Here is a 12546-nt window from a genome sequence, read left to right on the forward strand (position 1 = left end):
TTCTTTTAATGATTCCATAAGTGAGGAGTACTAATGTTTTGCTTTCTAGTAAAGAATTAAGCTGTGATTAAAAAGTCACCATCTAGTAAATGATGCCTCTTTACTTTCCTATGTAAGTTCTTTCTTACTCTGAGGTTAAGCATGTCAGGCAATGTGAGTCATTTTCTGAAAAGAAAAATCATATGAATAATGCAGAGACTAAAGTGTATCTGAAGTTGAGCAAGAGTTCTCATAGTTTTAAAATGAGATGTTCAAAGAAAACTTAGGAATGGAGATAAAATCAAAGACTTTTGGTTAATGTCCTCATTTTCCAAGACGTTACACCTGTACTGTTTATTCCTAAATGGTTTCTTCCAATTATACAGGCTCTTTTAATGTCAGTGACATCATAAAGCATTATTGCTTTGTTCAAGAACAGCCAAATATAATATGACAACATAAGTGATCAGAGTGTTTGAAATTTCTAAATCACAGGTATTAAATAATACTAACATATACCAACAATATTTACAGGCTAATATACTAAACATCTTGGTACAAAGAGTCAATTACTGATACATTTATCAAATAAAAGTGTTTTCATTTTTTAAAGCTGTATTGTGTAAGAATTCATGTTGATTTGTTAAGTGTGTGGTTCATGGAGAAGGTAGAGGACAACTTTTCAGAGTTCTCCCCTCCAGCTTCATGTGGGTCCAGCAAATTCCAAGGATCAATCTCACATTCTAAGGCTCATTCACCAAAGGCTTTTACCCACTGAGCCATCTTCCTGGTTCAACAAAGCTGTTTTAAATGTCGCTCTATCCACACACAAGGTATTGGAATTTTCAAATCTGTTTCTTATTTTCATTAGAATGATTTATACACACTGGCTCCAAAAGAAAGAATCTTTATTACCTACCTGACATTCAGTAAATATTTTCTTCACAAAGAACTCCTTGATCACCTTATTAGACACAAGCACCTATTGATTCCGTATTTTATTAAATTTAACTTTACACCCTCCATGAGTTTGTGGCAAACCTTCTAAATAAGTGAACCTCTGACTCCATTTCTTTCAATCAAAAATTAAAAACTTGGCCAGCTATTATGAGAAAAGTAAGATGCAACTGTTATCACCATTTTAATTTTAATATAATTGGTAAAATATGGTATGTAATTTCCTTTAAAAGTTATTTATACAGTTTATACATGTAGAAATCTGCAAACTTGAGCAAAAGGCTTACCAAGCATTCTAGATAATTCTTCCTTAAACCACACATAATTTAAAATGATGCCAAGAATGATGTAGGACTAAATAAATGTGTACCGAGTGGAACATTTCAAATTTCAGTATTAAGGTTTTCCAAAATTGTCTTTCCCCCATCATCTTAGTTATTTTCTAAATGATATAATAATATATATTGACAAAGTAAGTTTAAGGAAGAAACTTCCTGTTTATTGTGACTCACAGAAAAAAAATATGGCAGCAGGCATGAAATGCATTTTAAAGAGAAGGAATTGTCTAGTTACAAAGCATTCCACCCACTCAAGGACCACCCCAAGTGAAGCACTTCCTCCATATCCATTCCAAACAGTTCTGCCGGCTGTGGAACAAATGTTAAGGCAAGTGAGTCCATGAGCTCAGTTCACATTTAATACTACATCCTTAAATTTCATAATGATGCCTTGAGACTGTCTACTGCATTTCATTTTCAAATATTGGTGGCTCATGACTATTAGAAATAGACTGGAATCTTAACACAAATATGAAGTAGTGATATGGAATGAATGAACACCAAGTTTAAAATCAGCAAATCTATTCTTGATGGGCTCCTCTAAGTCCAAGTTGGATAAACCAAATTATTTAGTTAACTTTGTTTCTTATTTTTTCCCATAAACTAGGGAAAATAATATTTAATTTGTACCAAGGCACAAATGAATGCAATTGAACTTATTGGATAACTTCAAAGGCAGAGGTGAAGGTATAGCTCAGGCTTAGAGTGGTTGTCTCACAGAGGTGAGTGCCTGGGTTCTATTTTTAGCATTGACGAAAACATTGTATAAAAAAAATTAAAAATTTAAAAACAAACAGCAAGCAAACTGTGAAGCCTTTAAAAATGATACTGTGAACTCACAAGGAAAGGAATAACGTAGCATGTGGGGTCCAGCACAGAATGAATGGTCTTTCACGCCCCCTTGCCAATCTCACCTACACTGATAATGTATCCAATTAAAAGAGTGAGTTTGTTGTTGAAATCTGGACTTCTTAGCCACAACCTGAGAAGCTATCTTTCTTTCATGTTGAAATCTATGATGAATTTAAAATTTTAATACTAAAATAGGTATAAAAAATTCTAAAATCTTTGTGAAAGGAATATGTTGCTATACGATTGCCATATGTAGCATCTACCAATTCTGGGACATTTTCATGGGCCAGGAAGTGTGCAGTGCATGTTGTGTATATCATTTCAACATAGAACATAGCCAGAACTCTCATATTGCAGGCAGAATATAGCACAGTGAGACAGGCTGTACCGCAATTGGGAGATCAAAGAAGGTAGGTTGTGAAGTCTGGATTCAAATCAAGCCTTTAACTTCTTATTTAAGTAATTTCTTATACCTGAATCCTTGTATATTTATTTTTAAAAAATGGGGCAAGTGTGTTTTTCTGCTTCATAACGTTGTTGTGAGGCATTAATTTGATAATATGCAAAACTCATATTCAGTTTCTGGATGAATGGTAGATTAGGTTTTGTTTTGTTATATTTTGTTCTGTTTTAGTTTATCCTTCAGCTGGCAAAAACCCTGGGCAAATTACCTAACCATTTCTAGACCTTGACCTACTAAGTTTAGCAGAGCTGATAATACTTATTGCCATTCCACTATTGTAATAAATCAGATAATACATAAACTGGAAGACATTACAGATGTTTTAATTCATATCACTATTTCAATTTCTTTCACTTTCAGTTTATTTTTCACTCAAATCTAAGCAATTTACCAGGACATGCTCTGGAAGGAAATTCTGGAATAAATTACAATTGTAGGAATATTGTGCATTTTTATCACTAAGCACAGTTATCTCCCTTGGGCTGTTTATGCTTTACATCAGCAGCTTCCCTGGAGTCATCAGACTTGACAGCATGGTGCTATGTGGATTAGTGTCAGCAATCTTTAAGGTGCAGTGGACTGCAAGGCACCTGGGGCCCATCTTCTCATCCTCTGACTCATGAGACAGCATAGAACAGCATTCCCAGATGTTCAGTCATGCAATACCCACCAGGCCTGAAAAGATTACAAAAGGGATCGATATAAGGTCCTTTCTCATGGCAGTTAATAAGGAGCAAGGGAATAGCAAGGCATATCCTGTTGAAATAAGTGAGCATTATGGGAAAACCTGAAATAATTAAACTATTTTTAGCTGAGAGCTTCTAAAGCCAGTGTTCACTAATATGCCTTTGAACAGGTTCTCTTTTTCCTTGCCTGTGTGCACCATAGATGTCTATGGTTTAAAAAAATTCAAGGAATTATGTAGTATCACTTCTTAAAGATACACTTCAAGAATTTATTCCACACAATTAAGTTAAATCCTCTGACCAAAGGGAATATAAATTTAGTATACAGACTTAGTACACACAAAAGTTAGTGCAAGCATTAGTATTTAGACATAAGGATACTTGATTTCTTAACATCATGTTTTACTCAAAAACGCATTAAGTGATACTTTTAGTCTTTGGTTCTCATTGAACTGAGATACTACAATCAGTTGAGTTTAAGGACCAACGTGTTGTGACTATTCAAAGGTATCAGGTACTTTACATGGCATAGAAATTCCAGACTGATATATACTGAAACCATAAACTGAGTGAGACTCGGTTGGCAATGGTTGTAAGAATTTTCAGTATGCAAGAATTTTTAAAATTCTGGTTGCATAAAACATCAATTTGTCATACTGTTGCTACAATATTAATGCATATAGAAGCTTTATTTAATGTCAAACTATTTTACTGGTATAAATTCCTTATATATCTTAACCTTGCCCTTAAGGTAAGCAATTCGGTGTCATTTTCATGTTGTTCAGCTATCCATTCATTGCCTTTCTTTTAAAACTCCAAACACTCCTCCCAAATTCAGATCATAAACTTCCATTCAACTATGAAACACACACGTGCACACGCACATGCACCTTTCTATCTTCTTACGAATCTTCTTAAAACCTCTATTGTTCTAAATACTAGACATCTTTATAGATATGCTGTTTCCTAATAAGATGTTGTGAACAGGAATTCTTAGAAAGAAGCTGTATACTCAATGACAGATGTAAACTATGTGTACAAACAGTGACTGGATGATTAGAACTTCAATGATATGGAAAGGAGGGAATGAGCCTAGGAGAGGTAGTCATTCCTGGCCCAATTCTGGTTTGGATCTGAAACTAGCAGATAACAACTTTGAAATGTATTAACGTAAGGAACTCTGATTTGCACCAACCAAAAAGCCATGAATACTATTAGATAACATTGGAGATCTACAGATGAGTTTCCTCTGCCTGGATATAACTTACTTTTTTAATAAAGTATTTGGAAAGTATCACGATTTATGACTTTGTTTTGTTCTGATTCTATTAAAACCTCATGAAACTACTTTTGCATTTGAACATGGAATTTTGAGGTACTCTGATTCTGTGTTCCTTGGCCATGGCCATTTATTCCACAATAAACTACCATCTCTTCTTCCCTTTTAAGTGGGAGCTGCTTTAGAAAACCATAACCTGGACATTGTACAACTACCCTACTTCACATCCTTTCCTCCATTAGATGTAGGTTTAGAGTTTTCTATACCTACTTTATTCATGATTTTAATGTTTCACCCTTCTTTCTAGCCCACTGACCAGAGGGAAGGGAAGAAGGAAGTTTATAGGAAAAACCCTTGGTGGACCTGTTTAGAAGTAGTTTTTTGGAGCAGTTCCACTCTTCATTGGTAGAAAACTAGCAGTCTAGTCCTACAGGAAACACTAAAGAAGAATGAATATCAATGGCTTGATCCAGCAGAAACAGCAAGGTTCTGCTGAATCTGCACTAGTCACTGGAAGAAGTGAGAATCCGTAGGAATGCCGCGAGAAGCTTTTTGACATTTTTCTCTACGAAGTGAAGATCAGTGAAGAGTTGCACAGCTAGCAAAGATTAGCGAAGCATTGCACTGCTTACCAATGCAAGAGCAACCTTTCACTGTCTGTGGGGTTCTACTTATTCTCTTTGCAAACATCACATGCCCTCTCAAGCATCTGCTCCAACAAAACATCACAGGCCCTTTCATATGTCTGCCTCAGCGACACATCCTCTCACAAGACAGCTTCCAAAAAAACAAATGAGTTTCCGCAGAAACCAGAAATTTCCACTTCAATTAGGTGTTTGTATTTAATACATTGTTGTGAGTTTCTTTCCTTCTTCCTTCTTTCCTTTCTTCCCTCCCTCCTTCCTTGCTTCCTTCCTCCCTTTCTTTCTATCTAAGGATACTTCTTTATTGCTGCTGGTTATATTGGTTTGATTTTTAACTGCAGTGTATTATTTCTTATAGTAAGATGATTGTGATGTCTACATACAACTTTCATTTTTTTTTAAATGTGATTATCTGTAAAAAGCTGGATTTGTGTCTTTCTGGAAGTTGAACAAGGTGTTCCCTCCTGCAGTTTTCAGGGTGATCCTTTTTCTCTTGGCTGTCTGTGGTAAGTGGCATGCAGTGCTTTTCCCTAGTGAGAGGGAAGTCAATAGGCTGTATTTTACTGTGACAGCTCAGCCATTTGACTTGAGCCTTATTACACTTGATGGTTACCTTCAGGAATGCCATTTTCAATTGTTTATTTTTCAAGCCTCTTGTCAGTTCAAACTACAGAAAGGAAAAAGGAAAACCGTGAATTTACTAATGTGTATCCAGAACGTGGAAAGCACTATATTAAATACAGGTTGAACACTTATGTATCATTAATGAAGAACACATATATTTATTGAGTGCTAATTAGGTAAAAGATAAAGCATCATGCCAAACAGTATGAGCATTCTTCAAATACTAATATAAATGAATATACACTAATTGTACATGCATCAGCCTTATCTAGAGGGACGAAGTAACCCATATGGGAATTTCATGAAGTGCTTTTAGAAAGAGACAGTAAAGGATACCCTCATTATAGAGCATTGGTAAGGTTTAATGATCTTCAATCCTTTCAGGAAGACAATTCTCCTGCACTTGTAAAACACTTGTTGACTTTGTCATCAGGGCTACTCCTAACCCTTTAAGTAAAGAGATGAATACTGAGTAGTTATTTATTGCTGTGCTAAGGCATCATAATCAAGAAAAATTTTATAAGAAAGTGTTTATTGGGACTTACAATGTCAAGGGTAAGTCTCTGACTGTCATGGCAGGGAGAATCATAGTAGACAGGCAGGTATAACACTGGAGAAGTAGCTGAGGACTCATATCTTGAGGTAACAACCATAGGACTGAGAGAGCTCCCTATGAATGGCATGGGCCTTTAAAACTTCAAATTTGTCCTTTCTTTGCGGAATCACCATGGTGGATGGGATCCTGTACACATACCTTGAAAACTGGAGGGCCTTCAAGGCCCTCATCGCTGCTCAGTACAGCGGGGCTCAGGTCTGCGTGTTTTCCGCACCACCCCACTTCCACTTCGGCCAAACCAACCACATCCCCGAATTTCTCAGAAAATTTCCTGCCGGCAAGATTCCAGCCTTTGAGAGCGATGACAGATTCTGTGTATTTGAGAGCAATGTCATCACCTATTATGTAAGCAATGAGGAGTTGCGGGGAAGTACGCCAGAGGCAGCAGCTCAGGTGGTGTAGTGGGTGAGCTTTGCTGACAGTGACATCGTCCCTCCAGCTAGCACCTGGGTGTTCCCCACCTTAGGCATTATGCACCACAACACGTAGGCCACTGAAAATGCCAAAGAGGACATGAAGCGAATCTTCGGGCTGCTGGACACTCATTTCTGGTTGGTGAGAGAGTGACACTGGCTGACATCACAGTGGTCTGTACCCTGTTGTGGCTCTATAAACAGGTCTTAGAGCCTTCTTTGTGCCAAGTCTTCCCAAATAACAACCGATGGTTCCTTACTTGAATTAACCAGTCCCAGTCCAGGGCCATCTTGGGGGATGTGAAGCTGTATGAAAAGATGGCTCAGTTTGATGCTAAGAAGTTTGCAGAGAGCCGGTCAAAAAAGGATATCCCGAGAAAAAAAAGGGCTCACGAGAAGAGAAGCAGAAGCCCCAGACCGAGCGGAAAGAGTTAGAAATAAAGGCAGCTGTCCCAGCTCCTGAGGAAGAGATGGATGGGTGTGAGCAGGCATTGGCTGCTGAGCCTAAGGCCAAAGACACTTTCACTCACCTGCCCAAGAGTACCTTTGTGTTGGATGAGTTTAAGTGAAAGTATTCCAATGAGGACAGTCTCTCTGTGGCGCTGCCATATTTTTGGGAACACTTTGATAAGGATGGCTGGTCCCTGTGGTATGCTGAGTACCGCTTCCCTGAAGAGCTCACCCAGACCTTCATGAGTTGTAACCTCATCACTGGAATGTTCCAGCGATTGGACAAACTGAGAAAGAATGCCTTTGCTTGAGTTATCCTGTTTGGAACCAACAACAGCAGCTCCATTTCTGGGGTTTGGGTCTCCCGAGGACAAGATCTTGTCTTTCCACTGAGTCCAGATTGGCAGGTGGACTATGAGTTATATACATGTCGGAAACTGGATCCTGATAACAAGGAGACCCAGACCCTCATTCAAGAGTACTTTTTCTGGGAGCAGACTTCCGGCACACGGGCAAAGCCGTCAATCAAGGCAAGATCTTCAAGTGAACACGTCTTGCCAGTCGCCTAGCTGCCTGCACTTACCCTTCAAGGGAGATGGGGGTCATTAAAGGAAACTGAACATTGGGGAAAAAAACTTCAAATTTTACCCACAGGGACATAATCCTCCAAAATGGCCTCACTTCTCTATCCTTCCCAAACAGTTCCACCAATTTTGGACCAACCATCCCGATATAGGTGCATATCGAATGGAGGCTAATCTCAAATAAACTACCACATTCTGTTCCATGACACCTATCAGCTTATGACCATACCATTTCACCGTGAACTTAGTCCAATTTTAGGGTTCCCCATATTCATTCAGAAACACAGTTTCAAAGTCTCTTCTGAGACTCAAAACAGCCTCGTATTTGTATTTCCATGTAAAATATAAGAACAAGTTATATTCTTCCAACATACAGTGGCAGAGAATATGCATTACCATTTTAAAAGGAAGGCACTGGGCATCAGGAGAAAATACTGAACCAAAGCAAAACTGAAAGCTAGCACAGCAAACTGCAAATCTTGTAGCGCTGTTACTGTAAGCCAAATAACGCCTTTTCTCCCCAATTTGCTTTCTTGGTCTTGAGTTTACTGGGCTCAGCACAGTCGGGTAATGCTGTTACAGACCTGTTTTGGGGTATAATTGTAAAGAACTTAGGGTCTTTGAGCTAGAAAAACCATTGTGTTTTGAGACCTCAGTGGAATGTTCCTTAGGATCTTGGCAGACAAGACTGTTGAGAATAGTGCAAAGGATGGAGGCCTGGCTGGCAACGTTTCAGGGGAAAAAATCTCTTAAGACTATACTGTTCCTTATGTTTCTATTTTGGATTGAGATTCTGTAATTCTGGTTAGCTGGAGCTGAAATGCCAGCCATGATTAACAAAAGACCGGCATCAATGACGTGAAAAACTTATTTATTGGGATAATTAATGCTGGTTAGATAGAGATAAGAAATTAGCAGTCATTAAGAAGAGACCAGCATTACTGAAGTAAAGACTTCTAGGAAGTGCTTTCTGAGAGCACAGAGAAGCTATTTTCCAGAAGTAGCCATGGTTTTACCTCGTGTTGGCAGCAGGGCTTAGTAATACATCTGCATTACCCAGAAAGTACTGGTTAGAAGGCATGAAGGGATCATGGAGAGTAGAGATTTGGTGCTGTAAGACACCGGAAGACACCAATGGAGAAGGTGCAGACTCAGTGGCAGTTAAAGGCCAGGATGGAAGGGATAATGCAAACAACTTGAGGCTTGGCACCAGGTACTGGAAACAAGCTTTTGGTGAAAGTACAACCCAGTTGTAGCAAGGAACCCCATCATTTTTGGAAATGCCAGTACCATCAAGAATAGAGAAAACTGTAGAGTGGAGCTATCTGGAACCTAAATGACAATCATTAAGTGCTGCAGAAAGGAGAGCTGGAGAAGTGACTCAGGATCCTTGAAGTAGCCAGAAGGATCATGAGTGAATCCAAGATGGTTGGACATTGAGTTATTTATACTGTTAGAGTTTGGTTTTACTTGGTTCAAATTGAGACTGTGCCCTCGTTTTTCTTTCCTGAAGAAGGTATTTAACTTAATGTTGATTTTTAAAATTTCTACAAATGAAATACTTTGAATTTTTAAAAGAGATTTTATATTTTTTAACAGACTGGAATTTTAATATGTTTGAATTTGTAAAGACTATGGGACTTTTAAAGTTGTTTATGTTTTTAATGTGAGATATTGGGCTTGAATTAGAAAAGAAGAGTTTGTGACTAAATACTGATGTGTTCGTATGTCAAGTTAACAAGGTAGAAGTTGTAGTGGCTGGTTCTGTATGATACCTTGACACAATCTAGAATCTTCAGTTGATGAAATTCACCTATGAGATCAAACTTTATGATATTTTCTCATTTGGTGATGAATGGGGGAGGGCTCAGCCTTTTTTCCAACGAATATTTTTGTTCTGACTTTTAAGAAGGACTAAAGAATTTGCACTTTGTTCATCCTTCTTAAGCTTCCTGTGGTCTGTGGGCTGTATTTTGGGTAATCTGAGCTTTTGGGCTAATATCCACTTATCAGTGAGTATATACAATGTGTTTTTTTTTTGTGTGTGTGTGATTGGGCTACCTCACTCAGGATGATATTTTCTAGCTCCATTCATTTGCCTAAGAATTTCATGAAGTCATTGTTTTTGAAGCTGAGTAGTACTTCACTGTATAAATGTACCACATTTTCTGTATTCATTGCTCTGTTGAGGGACGTCTGGGTTCTTTCCAGCTTCTGGCTATTATAAATAAGGCTGATATGAACATAGTGGAGCATGTGTCCTTGTTATATGTTGGAACATCTTTTGGGTATATGCCCAGGAGTGGAATAGCTGGGTCCTCAGGTAGTACTATGTTCAATTTTCTGAGGAACCTCTAGACTTATTTCCAGTGTTTTTACCAGCTTGCAAGCCAACCAACAATGGAGGAGTGTTCCCCTTTCTCCACATCCTCACAACTATCTGTTGTCACCTGAGTTTTTGATCTTGGCCATTCTGATTGGTGTGAGGTGGAATCTCAGGGTTGTTTTGATATGCTGCTTTGATTGCTGATAACTAAGGATGTTCAACATTTCTTTAGGTGCTTCTCATCATTCGATATTCCTCAGCTGAGAATTCTTTGTTTAGCTTAGTAGTTCATTTTTAATAGGGTTATTTGATTCTCTGAATTCTAACTTCTTCAGTTCTTTGTATATCTTGGATATTAGCCTTCTAATGGATGTGGTATTAGTAAAGATCTTTTCCTAATGCATTGGTTGCTGGTTTGTCCTGACAGTGTTCTTTGCCTTTCAGAAGATTTGCAATTTCATAAAGTCCTATTTGTTGATTCTTGATCTTACAGCATAAGACATTGGTGTTCTGTTCAGGAAACTTTCCCCAGTGCCCTTGTGTTTGAGATTCTTCTCCACTGTTTCTTGTATTAGTTTGAATGCATCTGGTTTTATGTGGTGGTTCTTGATCCACTTGGATGATAAAAATGAATCAATTTGCATTCTTCACCATTTGGTGAAAAATGCTATCTTTTTTCTACTGGATTGATTTAGTTCCTTTGTCAAAGATCAAGTGACCATAGGTATGCGGTCATTCCTGGGTCTTTGATTCTATTCCATTGATCTACTTTCCTGTCTCTCTGCCAATACCATACAGTTTTTTCACTATTGATATGTAATACAATATGTCAGGGACGGTGATTCCCCCAGAAGTTCTTTTATTGTTGAGGAAAATTTTGATATCCTGGGCTTTTTGTTTTTCCAAATGAAGTTGCAAATTGCTCTTTCTAACTCTATGAAGAATTGAGTTGATATTTTGATGGGGATTGCATTGAATCTGTACATTGCTTTTGGCAAGATGGCCATTTTTACAATATTAAACCAGCCAGTCATGAGCATGGGAGGTCCTTCCATCTACTGAGATCCTGTTCAATTTCCTTCTTTAGAGACTTGAAGTTTTCGTCATACAGATCTTTCAGTTGGTTGGTAAGAGTCATACAGAAGTAATTTATATTATGTGTGACTATTTTGAAGACTGTCCTTTTCCTAGTTTCTCAGCCTGTTTATCCTTTGAATAGAGAAAGGCTACTGCATTTTTTAGTTAATTTTATATCCAGCCACCCTGTTGAAGGTGTTTTCAGGATTAGGAGTCCTCTGATGGAATTTTTGGGGTCACTAAAGCATAGTATTTTATCATTTGTAAATAGTGAGATTTTTATTTCTTCTTTTCTAATTTATATCTCCTTGATGAGCTTTTGTTGTCTGATTGCTCTGGCTAGGATTTTAAGTACTATATTGTATAAGTATGGAGAGTGGTCAGCCTTGTCTAATCTGATTTTAGTGGAATTGCTTCAAGTTTCTCTTCAGTTACATAATGTTAGCTACTGGTTTACCGTATATTGCTTTGACTATGTTTAGGTATGGGCCTTGTGTTCCTGATATTTCCAAGACTTTTATCATGTAGGGGTGTTGAATTCTGTCAAATGCTTTCTCAGAATCTAATGAGATGATCATGTGTTTTTTTCCCCTTTGAGTTTCTTTATATAGCCAATTATGTTGATGAATTTCCATATATTGAACCATCCCTGCATCCCTGGGATGAAGCCCACTTGACCATGATAGATGACAATTTTGATGTGTTCTTTAATTCGGTTTATGAGAATTTTATTGAGTATTTTTGCATCAATATTCATAAGGGAAATTAGTTTGAAGTTCTCTTTCTTTGTTGGGTGTAATTGTGGCTTCAAAGAAGGAATTGGGTAGTGTTACTTCTGTTTCTATTTTGTAGAATAATTTGGACTGTATTGGTATTAGGTCTTCTATGAAGGTCTGAGAGAATTCTGCTCTATACTCATGTGGTCCTTAGATTTTTATAGTTGGAAGATTTTTAATGATTGCTTTTATATATTTAGGGGGTTGTTTAGATGGTTTATCTGATCCTGATTTACTTTGGTACCTGGTATCTGCCAAGGAAATTGTCCATTTCCTCCAGATTTTCTACTTTTGTTGAATATAGGATTTGTAGCAAGATCTGATGATATTTTGAATTTCCTCAGTTTCAGTTGTTATTTCTCCTGTTTCATTTCTGATTTTTTAATTTGGATGCTCTCTCGTACCCTCTAGTTAGTCTGGCTAAGGGTTTATCTATCTTGTTGATTTTCTCAAAGAACCAGCTCCCTATTTTGTTGATTCTT

General features: G+C 37.6%; 1 pseudogene; it reads left to right on the forward strand.

The window, feature by feature from the left end:
* Positions 1-6549: 6549 nt before the first annotated feature.
* LOC116888231 lies at positions 6550-7848 on the forward strand (annotated as a pseudogene).
* Positions 7849-12546: the final 4698 nt, after the last annotated feature.

This window comes from Rattus rattus, chromosome 1 (genome assembly GCF_011064425.1).
Source record: "Rattus rattus isolate New Zealand chromosome 1, Rrattus_CSIRO_v1, whole genome shotgun sequence".
Classification (NCBI taxonomy): Eukaryota; Metazoa; Chordata; class Mammalia; order Rodentia; family Muridae; genus Rattus; species Rattus rattus.